This window comes from Musca autumnalis, unplaced genomic scaffold, assembly GCF_047663935.1.
Source record: "Musca autumnalis isolate F117 unplaced genomic scaffold, ASM4766393v1 scaffold_2, whole genome shotgun sequence".
Classification (NCBI taxonomy): Eukaryota; Metazoa; Arthropoda; class Insecta; order Diptera; family Muscidae; genus Musca; species Musca autumnalis.
The window spans coordinates 87,642,098-87,654,829 of NW_027411755.1; the positions used below are offsets into that span (position 1 = coordinate 87,642,098).

At 32.3% G+C, this 12,732-nt stretch overlaps 1 protein-coding gene across 2 annotated transcripts in view; it reads right to left on the minus strand.

Annotated features, from left to right (window-relative positions):
* Nha1 (Na[+]/H[+] hydrogen antiporter 1) overlaps nt 1–12,732 on the minus strand; it is a 118,725-nt gene that overhangs the window by 62,748 nt on the left and 43,245 nt on the right. The window contains exon 3 of one of the 2 annotated variants that reach the window (XM_073968164.1): nt 6,226–6,244. The exons of the other annotated variant lie outside the window; for it this stretch is intronic. The gene's annotated coding sequence lies outside the window, so the exon portion shown is untranslated. The remainder of the gene's footprint in view (nt 1–6,225; nt 6,245–12,732) is intronic. 2 annotated transcript variants of the gene reach the window in all.

Genomic DNA, 12,732 nt, shown 5'->3' on the forward strand with positions numbered 1-12,732 from the left:
GATGATGGTCATCGTTGTTGTCATCCTCTAGATTTACCTCAGTTACCGCATAACCCACATTAGCCCATGTTAGGTGGATATTGATTGTAGTCGCTTGGTTACTTATTATGAGGGACTATGTTGATGTTTGACACCTATGTTGCTTGGAGAATGACAACGACAGCGTTGTTGACATTGTATTGAATAAACGTAGCCATTTTTGCAGTTCATGGTGATAGCTGTTGAATAATTTAATATTGTTGTTTATATAAAATGAAATATAAGCTAAATAATACTGGAGTACCACAAATTCCATCAGGGATAACATTGAAACGAGTTTGAAGGTTTAACATGGCAAGATTAACGCTTCCTTTAAATTCATTCTTCTGCTTCTAAGTTGGGGTTTCAATTGCCAAATTTTTAATTATGTTTTGTGTTGATTATTGTTTTTTTGCGAGAGGGAAAAATTAAAATTCTTCTATGAGATATGATATTCATTTTCTGAAAAAACGTTACTATAACCTGTCTTTGGATACGTTTTCGGATCCATATCATGAATGTGGCATTAAGTTAATGTATGTATGACATTAGTAAAAATATTATTTTTTGTTAAACAGTCAATTGCCGGAAAATATATTAATTAAATAATTGATTTTTGTTTATTTGTAACAAATTCAATTATTGGACAATTACACAAACTGTCAACTAATCTTAATTTAGTTATGTGCGTATATCACTGTCATTTGGCTTCCTTTACATTGGTACATTTTTGGTTTGCCTATGTGTTTATTTGCATAATGTTTCTCTTTGCATATGTAAAGACTGACATGAAACTTGCCTTTGTAAGGGCCTATTTGAAATATTTATGTATATATAACATGACAGAAAATCTTTAATTGAAATCACATTAATATGAAATTCCAATATCTATTGAAAATACTTAAATTTTTTACATAATAATATATAGTGAATTGATCACACAACATTACAGCTCTAGTAAAAGGTTACATCAACTAAATAGAAATACTCACATTCCTTATTTCTATTTCGTTATAATTGATTTTGTTGGGTAGAAACTTTTTCGAAATACGCAGACACTTTGACGAGCCTTCTAATTATCACCTCCCGATTTGTCCAGCATATCAGTGTCAAATGACCAACCAATTGTTAGTGGTTGAATAATTAAATCCACACTTGTTTACATTTTCTATCAAATGATTTAATTTAATAATATGCAGAAAATTCAATTTGCTAGTATTTGTTATTGGTCTATGTGATTGCTTATTATTTGTGTTTGTTTATCATAATTTCAACAACAAAAGTTCTCCAACCACGGTATGTATTGACAATAGCACACACTTATTGACGCATGTACGTGGTATTTGTATTTAAAATTATCAAATGTCGCATAGGAAAGGTTCGTTCACTCAAAACTGTATTTAGATTTACTAATGTGAAAATTGGTGACCTTTTTCTGAAATCATACTAGTTTCATTTTCCGATGATAAAGACGTTATTTGCAAACGGTGTGACATGATTCTTATTGCTGAAAAATACGACTAACCTTCACGAAATTTGTTGAGGTCTTTGGGTGGACTGTCACAACTCGTAATACGCTTTAAAGTCGCCTGGACAGGTCTGTTTTAAACTGGTCACTTATGGCGTGACTCTTTCGTGTTTTAATAACTGGAGAGTTTTTTTACGGATAATAACTTAGGTTTATTTGCGCATCCGTGTTTCGGATATATGCGATCATATAATAATTACAGATTATTTGTTGATTTACAATTTTTCTTATGTTTAACAAAAATGGATTTTTATAAATATAGATATCTGTTTTTGGCGGCATTCAATAAACTTCTTTCATTTTGATGTCCGGCCCATGTCAGAATATTTTTCAGCCAAGGAACTTCTTTTCTTCCTGTGCATGGTCTTCCATCAACCGATCCTTTGATAATTTTTTGTAGAAGAATATATTTATCATTTCTCATGATATGTCCCAGGTATGACACTTTTCTAGTTTTAACTGTTTTAAGGAGTTGACGATGTTGATTCATTCTTCTTAGTACCTCGTCATTTCTTATGCGATCTCTCCATGGTATTTTAAGTATTTGTCGGTATATCCAAATTTCAAATGATTCCAGTTTTCTTTCATCTATCGCCTTTATTGTCCATGTTTCTGATGCATATAATAAAACAGACCATATGTAGCATTTGATGAATCTGGTTTTAGTTTGAATACCGATGTCATGACTTGTCAGTATCTTGTTGTATCTGCAAAATGCATCCCTTGCCATTTCTATACGACAAGTTATTTCTTTCGAAACATCCCATTGTTTATTTATGGTAACTCCTAAATATTTATAGTTCTTTACTTTTTCTATTACGGTGTTTTGTATTTTCAACGTACTGTTGTTATAGGTATCTTTCCGGCTGATGGTCATGTATTTTGTTTTCTTTTTGCTGATTTTCAATCCATACGATTCACTTACATCTGTGAGTTTGTCAATAAGTTTTTGTAGATCGGATATGGTGCTAGCGAATATTGTTGTATCGTCCGCGTATCTGATATTGTTGATAATCATCCCATGTATTTGTACCCCTATTCTTTGGTGCTTTATAGCCTCCATAAATATTCGTTGGGAGTATATATTAAATAACAACCACGAAAGGATACTTTCTTGTCGTACCCCCTTTGAAATCGTTACTTCTTCCGTCATTTCTCCGTTTATATCGATGTATGCCGCCTGTTTCCAATATAAATTTCGTATACATCGTATTTCCTTGTCGCTTATGTTAATCGTTTTCAAAATTTCTATTACTTTATCGTGACGTACTGTGTCGAAAGCTTTTTCGTAGTCAACGAAACATATAAATATATCCTTTTGTACTTCTCGACATTTCTGAACTAGTACCTGCAAGTTCGTTTAAATCCGAACTGTGATATGCCCATGTACTTTTCACATTGGGGATATATTCGGCTATGGATTACTCTTAGAAAAAGTTTTAATGCATGACTTATGATTAGGTTTTTTTACGGAAGGAAAATTGACCACGCTCACATTTTGAAATATATTATATCTACAAAAGTACTGAACCCATTTCTAGAAATTTTCAGGGAATGTACAGGGATGGCCCCGTCTATCCTATTTTTTTAAAAACGGTGGTTGTGTCTCCGACCCTTATTTGGGGCCTAAGCACCCGACCACGTCCTTTTTTTAAATATGTTACGTCTACAAAACTACTGAAATTTTCAGAGAATGCACAGAGATTACCCCCGAGTGAGGGGAACTAGAAAAGTTTCCAGATGCCATTTCACATTTTCATTGAACAGTTTGACATTTTTAGCAGAAATCTCAGTACTATTTGACGTACGACCACGTGCTGAGTTGTTTACAGTGACTTAAAAACTCAATATGCAAAAAAATGTAATTAACTAGTGAAAAATTTCGTGCGACAATTTTTCGAAACTTTCGACGTGAATTATCACGGCAAGAGTGCATCGCTCAAATTAAATTTTTATGCACCCCCGCATTGCACTCAGAAGGTCTGCGGTTCGATTCCCAGGCCAGCCAACATCAAATTTTCTACAGTGGCAAAATACCCCTCAGTAATGTTGGCGACATTTCCTGAGTATTTCCGCCTTGTTAAACTTCAATACAAGTGGTGTCGTAACACACGCCGTTCGGACTCGGCGATAAACACTAGGGCCCGTTCTTACATCTTGTCTTTAAAGTCCATTTTTGTTATACCTTACTTTAAAAAAAGTAAGGAATAAAGTTCGCATTACCAGGGATCTGTTATTACATCTTCCATTTAAACTAAATGTAATATTTTGTAAAAATATGCAAATATGGCAACAAATCTGTATACCTCATGTTTTCTCAAATCTGATTGGTTGATTTGAATTTGCTGCCAATTTTTTCTTGATTTTGGTGCAGCATACTCTCGGGCGCAGTTTAAATTTTAAAACGAATACAAAGTTCCTGTTAATTTATCTGACACTTATTCTTAAAGCAAACATGTAAGAATAAAAAATGGGTTATCTGACCGAAAACGGCCAATATTTAACTACAGAAAGGATGTAATAACGGGCCTAGGTCCCATATCACTGAGCCAATATGTGCACCCCGACTCACTGATATGAGAGAAGTCACCCCATTGTCCCTTATGGGATGTTTGTGGGACAATGATTATATGTCGATAAATGATCACAGCACTATGAAAAAGTGGTTTAATTAATTCAATCGTGGCGACATTCGATAAAAAACGAAGGTCGTGAGGGTGCTCCAAAAACGGCCGTCGTGCCAGATCGAATGTTTTATAACGTAAGATAGAGGCATCCTTGGACATTTATTCCACCAACTAGATATTGCATAAATACCTGGCGCCAAAATGGGATTTTTCTTGTTGGATCCCAGAAAAATACCAGCATTCTCCAGGAGATGCTGTAAAAGCGTTCAAAAACCATGTTTTGGAGGTGTCTCAATCGGAGTAGAAAATGTCCTTCAATAATTGCTTTAAGCGCATGAAGAAGTGTAAAAATCATGATGGAGACTACCTAAGAAAACAATAAAACTGTTTTTGGTCACAAGTAATCGCGTTTTCGTTATTACTAAAGAAAATATTGTAGCAGTGAAAATTCTCTACAACATTTTCTTTATTCCCACTTCGCTGGGGCTTGTTGTTTCCAAGCAAAATCCTGAAAACCTAAAAAACCCTAAAAATGTGACCAATTTTTTCGTTTTTTTTTGATTTTTCTCATTTATAAATATATGTAAATAAATGTGAATTTTGACCGCGATTTATTTAAAAATCGCCACAGCGATTTTTTCTTGTTTTTGGATTTTCCTCATCTATGAGCATTGCTGTCTCAGAATCCGCAAAATTTTTTCAGGTGTACGCAATTTTTATTTAAAGATAGTTAAGGCACACCGTGCATGACATTGTTTTATAAGGAAGCGATACATTCAGTACATTATCCCAATTTGAACTTCTATATCTCAAAAATGGTAAAACCTAGGGACAAGTCAAAAAGGTCAATCTTGTAGAGAATTTTCACAGCTATAACATTTTCTCTAATCCTTAAAATGTGAGCTTTGACCGCTATTTATGTAAAAATCCTTCTAGAGATTTTTTGTTTTTTTATTGTTCTCATCTATGCAAATCGTAGTTTCAGAATCCGCAAAAACTTCCCAGGTTTAAGCTCTTTCTCTACCACATTTCAGTAATTGAATAATGTGGATAAAAGTAACAAATTACCGAAAATCGGAAAGTACCGTTCTATAAGGCCATATATGAAGACGTAGACCTATAACGACAAATTTCAAAATACCGAAAATCGGGAGGTACAGTTCTATGGGTACTATATCATTATAAACCCTTCGGCTACATGCCATGGCTACCGGTATAGAAAATATATTTCATTTTTAAATATTTAAATTACAGCCGAAGTACGATGTCTCAATAAGAAGTGAATTAATAGAACGACGTATGTATATACATTGAAAACAACAACTCACAAAGCGAGTTAAAATTCCAATAAATAAACGAATCAGTAACACATAATAAGTGTTAATTAGTAATTTATTTTTCATGACTCTTTATTTTTTTTATACAGCGTTATGTTAGTATGTGGTTTGTAGCACGTGATTAACAAAATGCAAAAACACAAATAAATATATAAAAACAGAAATAAATTTAAAACTAGACAGTTGGGTAGGACTGCATTGTGACAATTAATCATGCCTGGGAGTTTTTTATTTCTTCTTTCAGCAGTATTTATATATATGTCAATTAAAAACACATTGCAATTTTTTTTATAAATTTTGTGCTAATTTTATATGTCTAAAAAACAACTAATTAATTTATTTCAATCTGCACGTTAGAATTTTTTAATAGGAATGACCAACGACTTTGTCACCATTGCTTCATGTCATTCATGCGTCATAGACTGTATGTGATTGTGTTAAAACAATGATATTACAGTAATATAAAAACAGACACAATATGCTCTTTTTTACCATACAAACTGAAAATGTATTTAACTAATTTTATGCCTGAAATAAACACATGATCTGTATTATGTGTATCAACCATTTAGCGATTTAACTGTTTTAAATCACGTTAAAATAGCGCATCAGAAGTATAGATTAACAATACATTTTAAGGTTTGATACTTACATATACTTACATACTGTTACATACAAACAAACTATGCATACTTATTTGAAAGCAAACTCTTACCAAATTAGGAGTGAATAATCTAAAAAAGAAATAAAAAATAAAATATTATTTACAAATGTACAACAATTGTAATTAGAAGAAATAAAAAAATAATAATTATATAAAAGTGTGAGGGCTGCACGAAAACTACCTGCCTAGGCAACATGCCGTGTTGGAAGACGCCATTTGACATTTCCATTGAAAAGTTTGACAGTTTTTAGTCTAAAGGTACTCAGGACAGTTTGTCATACGACAATGTGATATGTTATGTATTGTTTACAGTGACTTGAAAAAATCACTTTGCAAAAAATTGGAATTTACTGGTGAAAAATTTCGTCCAAGAACTTTTTACAACTTTCGACGTGCATAATCACGGCAAGAGTGCATCGATCAAATTAAATCTTTGTATGTCGATAAAGGACTATCCCGCCACTTTCGTTTTTGAGCCAGAGTCGGCCACAATTGGATTCATTCAACCAGTTTTTCATAGTGCTATTGGATGGTCCTTTATCGACTCTTGCCGTGATTATCTACGTCGGACGAAAATGTTCACAAGTAAATTCAAGTTTTTACAAAGTTATGTTTTCAAGACTCTTTAAAAAACACAAGACATGGTCGTATGTCAAACTATCCTGAGTCCGTTTAGGCTAAAAACATCCCAACATTTCAAAAAAATGTCAAATGACGTCTGGCAAGACTACGTGTTGCATAGGCCGCAAACTTCTCTGGTTCTCCTCGTATATTCAGGTTTCGGGTGTTAGACTGAGTAGTATCTTAGGTCCTTTACTGTTTACTCTTTTCGTTAATGATATATTTCGCTGTTTTAAAAATTCAGAGTTTTTGCTCTATGCAGATGACTTAAAAATCTTTTCCAAAATACGATGTTTTTCTGATATTTTGTTATTGCAGGAAGATCTTGATTGTTTTAATGATTGGTGCCTGATAAATAATTTAAAAGTTAACATAAAAAGTGCTTTAATGTAACATATTCAAGGTTAAGAAGGCCTTTCAACTTTCCGTATTTTTTGGGAAATTCAAATTTAAAAAAGGTAAATGAAGCTTTAGATTTGGGTATATTATTTGATTCCAAGTTTACTTTTAAGCCGCATTTGGATCAGTTGATACCTAAAGTTTATTCGACGCTTGCATTTATTAAGCGCAATTCTAAAGATTTTTCAGATCCTTATATGTTAAAAACGCTATACTCCTCATTTGTTTTGTCCAAACTTGAATATGGTTCATTGATCTGGCATCCTTGTACAAACATTCAAATTGATCGAATTGAAAGAATACAAAAGCGGTCGTGTTCGTTATGCTTTACCACATTTGAATGTTATGATCCCGCGACCTTCCTATGATTCGCTTGAAAAGCGCCGAAAAATTAATTCTATGATGTTTGTATATGATTTAATTAATGGAAATATTGATTGTCCTTATCTTCTGAGTAAAATCCCATTTGGTATACCTGCCAGAATATCTCTCCGGCATAGGAACTTGTCCTATACGGGTGTACATCATAGAAATTTTATAAATAATGGCCCATTGAATAGGGCATTACATTATTTAAACTGTATTCCTAATGGTTACTTATTGGAATTTAATACATCAAAAAGGAATTTTGAACAATTTTTAATTGGAAATGTGAATTGAAACTTTGTAAAAAAGAAAAATAATAAATTGTAATCCTCATAGTCTGTAAGAACTTTGTTCGTTAGACTTAAATAAATAAATAAATATTTTGAAACTAGAAATGGGCGGAACTTGTCTCGCTTACTTAGGTTATTTCCCGGTGTGAACATTTATATTCTGTTCAGTTTTCTTTGCAATTTTATGTCGCACAATGTTATTATAATGGACATTCATATCACAATGACAAAACAATGTTAATTTACTTATTATCAAGTTACAATGGTACACAGCACACATTTAGAGTCACATGTGCCGAATAACCCCTTACAATCTACCTTCGGCATTACCAGTAAGCTGAAAAAACAATGTTTTTTTCTTAAAAAGGCAAAACTACTAACTTTACCCGTACTCATTGCGTGTAATTTGGTAATGTTATTTTTGGCATTATAAGCGGGTTAGATTATCAGTCAAGACAGCATTAACAAATATTTTTTCAACTGAATTTTTCAAAAGAAGCTGTTTTAATTCGGGGATGTTAATTAGAAATATAAATATATATTGATCAAAGTCGAGGTGCATAATTATTTTATTCTTTTCATAACTTTTGGTATATAGGCCGTAATAATTTGAATAAAAAATGCGTAATAGCGTCCGGTGCACGGTGGTTCAGAAATGGATTTTCCTGGCCAAAAATCAAAATTTTGTTTTGTCAACGATATTTGATTTATATATAGGATTCTATAGTAAACATATTGAAACTAAGAAAATCAAAAAAAAAAAATTAGGTCAAAAGGAGTATTTTTTATGTTTTTGAAAAGAATTAAATTTTTTGTATTTTTTTTTAATTTTGAAAAAAATATGTTTTTCGATATTTTTTTTTAGTTTTTTGGTAATTTTATAGTTTATTTATTGGTGTTTGACTCTCTTTAATATATAGGAAGATATCAAAACCACAAAAGCACTCATATTTTGATGAAAAATAGTAAAGAAACTCAAAAGTTTAACTTTGACCTTGAATTTCTCTGCAACTACCAGACCGAATTTATATAATTGTTCCACAGACATCCCAGACTTCTCTCATATCAATGAGTGCACCCTGATTTATATTAGCTCAATGATATGGGACCTACAGTTTATCACCGAGTCCGAACGGCGTGTCTTAATACACCACTTCTGGAGAAGTTTTACACGGCTGAAATACTCAGGAAATGTCGACAAAATTACTGAGGGGTATTTTGCCACCGCTAAAAATTTTTTGATGTTGCTTGGCCGGGGAATCGAACCCACGACCTTCAGCGTGCAAGCGGGTGTGAATACCATTGCACCACGGTGGCAACCAACCAGACCGAATGTGACCGCTTATAATTCGTCTGAAAGATGATTGTGGTATCTGTTTAACAAGAAAAGAATTATGAAAATATGTCTATCCGTGTAAAAGTTAGAGAATTTTGACCAGGAAAAAACGATTCTGAATATTTTTGAAAATTTTGTTGATAATATTAAATGTTTTGGATGGGGCTATAAATATACAATTTTAGTACAATAAGTTGTCATCAACTAGACATGGGCAAAGTACCGTTATCAAGAATTAAAAATTTAAATTTGATAAAAAATATAAATTGTTAATATTTCGTAAAGTATATCTTTTGATTGCTCAACAGGGTCTTCTTTCCCCGCTAACTATTCCAAGCCACCTTGATTTCCGTTAATTGGACATATCTTCCGAATAGCCTTCAAATTTAGTATGTGTTATTTTCTTAGGCCACTGAGTAGCTACACCGATTTCTACAAATTCAGATTTTAGATTTGGATATGGCCCCCATATATCGAACTTTCTTTGTAGAAAATTAACTTATGTTGAAACTGAGGTATGGGGTATTGTAACTCGCGAATAGTTGTACTATACCATAACTTTTGAACGCATTTCGGTAAAATAAACTGTTTTAGCCCGATTCACCGATGGGTTTCTTAAAATAATAATTTGAGCGGAAGCTGTAGTCGTATTAATGTAAAAAATATGAAAAAAGGAAACGATTTTTTTTGTGTTATTTTCTAATTAGTGGCCTTACAACACAATGTAGAACTTAATGCTAAAAAAGCTAAAGAATACAATTCAGAGATGAGGTTTCTAATGTATGATTTTTTAATATATACATTGTATATACCTCAAACGGATGCTGACATTTAGAAGACTGAAAAACGTGGGTTTTTTGAGTTTTTGCTTAAATGGGACGCGCAGCCGGATTTATCTAAAATCTTAATATGTGATTGTAGCGCTCGCAATTTCGAATTTTTTAATGTATAACTTAGGCGTGTAACCTTTACAGGATCACGGCAATCTGGGCTTAAAGTCGAAATTCTTGTGCGTAAATTTGTCTAAAAAATCTGTTTTTTTGGAATCAAAATTTACAAATGCCAATCGATTTCAGTGGATACCCGCGTAAATTTAGTTTTTTTTTACGTTCTGAATCTAACGAGCCATTGCGCGTCTAAATCCATCCACTAGATCGGCGGATATGATACCCCTCAAATTTCAAAAATCTGCAAAAAATGTTTTTGAAAATATCGCGTTTTTAGACGCGTTTTGGATGTGTCATAAATAGAGCGAAACGCCTATTTAAAATGTGCGATATTTAAAAACGTTCGCGAATCAGGAGATATAATAGATTTTTTCTAAAAACTGAGTGCGATGCTACATCCACGGTTCTTGATGGGTCGTACTGAAATTGCATAGAATGATGTATTTTTTAATGGTCATCTTTGAAATTGGATGCGCATAAAATGCAAATGTACTGCGTGGAAATTATGGGAATTTTACTGTTTTTTGCACCCTAACATGCAGCTGATGCTACATCGTGGTCGCCAAATGGAATTTCACAAAGTGTATATCAAATAAAATCGATTGATTCGTTGTTTTGAAAAATCGGATGCACATCATGTCATTTCCACTATTACGCGGTTTCTATGCATTTCAAGTGTTGTAATATTTACTTTAACTTTATTTTAGTTTTATATCACAATTGGAAATCCTTCTGATTTAATATAATGATCTAAACAGTTTCGCAAATAGGAAAACTATAAGCCAACATTAGGTTGCAACTAAATATAACGGGCTATATCCAAATCTGAACCGATTTTTGTGAAAATCGGTGTAGCTATTCAGGGGCCTACGAAAATATTAAGTTTGAAGGCTATTCGATCAAAATTGAACGAGTTGTAGCAAAATCGGGAAAATATATATATGCTACGAAAATAGCACATATTAAGTTTGAAGGCTATTCGATCAAAATTGAACGAGTTGTAGCAAAATCGGGAAAATATATATATGAAAAATATAATCTGAACCGATATGGACCAAAGTTGACATTTTTCATTCCTGTGCCCTCATAAGTACTTGTGCAAAAATTCATGAACCTAGGTCAACGCCTTCTATTTTTGTCCACTTTTGTATGGAAGCGGCAACACTGTGTGGCGGTAGAATGATTTAATGTCGAAGTAAAAAATGTTCTTACTAATGTGATATAAATTACAAGAAAAATAGGAAACAAAAATTCACCATGAAATTGTAATGGTATACAATTGTAATATTTAACTAATTACGAATTCAAGCCACGGGCGGCTTTTAACCACACCCTTTGGATTAAATATTAGTCACGCCGTTAAGGTGTTTAAATAAAACAAAAAAATGCCCCGGCACAAACAGTAGTCTGAGTTAAATGGCGTACAGAATTTTAAACTAGATTATCACACGAAAGAAAAAACCCATTGCAATTTGTTACATGCCCACAGCATACCAAATATAAATCTCATCTCATATTTAATGAATTTTTGTACATGTGACCAAACATCGAACCAATGAATCATTGACTTCACAATCACGTCATAATAATACTACGCATAAATTATTTCCATAACAAATTTCGTTGTATTGAATTAATATGCAATGTCAGTACAAACAAACGTAAACAAGTAAAAAATAGCAAAATATTCAATGAAACCTTTAAGTATAATAAAATATTACATTTTTGACTTTAGCGGAAGTAAATTATTTTGATAACATTGAAATTGATGTTTTGTACCACTTTTAAAATGTATTCTGAAATTTACAAGATAATATAAATGTGTTAATGTGTTTATTGTGTAAATAATATTACTAATGTTTCACAGGTCCTGTTTTATTTTTATGTCATTTTATGCTAAGTATGGCTGTACATAAAATTTAATTCTACTTAAAACAGTAAATGCAGAACAGCGTAGTTAAACAGAACAAAACGAGGGAGCGAGGTAAACAACAAAGAAATAATGAATGCTACCTAGGCAAATGTAAAAACACAATAAAAATTGTCTAATTTATTATCCTGCCACACACTCAATTAGGGATGCTTTGAATTTTATTTTACACTTGCTATAAAAGCCCTTTTGTTTAGCATTTAAATGCAAACCTAATTAAATTCTAGATAACTTTAATAATACATATTAGAATTTGGAAAATGTTTATGAACAATAGAATCGTATACATATGAACCGTTGAACGGTGAACGAATGTTCCGTACATAAATATGTACGTACATATTTGCATACACATATGTATTTTTTTTAATTTAATCACAATTTAAATAAAAAATAAATAAAAGCATTCTCAACAAACTTGTTCTTTAAAGAGAAGATAAATATTTACTTAACAATTTATAAAATATATGTACATATTAGGCCGGGGCGATTTGAAAACCTTAATGGGCCCTTCGCGTTTCAGATTCCTGGGGTTGAACTGAGCAAAAAAGTCTACTGGACCATATCTCTATTATGAAAATCGAGTCTCCCGATTTTGACTTTAAGTTTTTTATCCACGTTTTTTTTTGACATTTTGACATTTAGCAGCCAAACCATTAAGATTTTCGA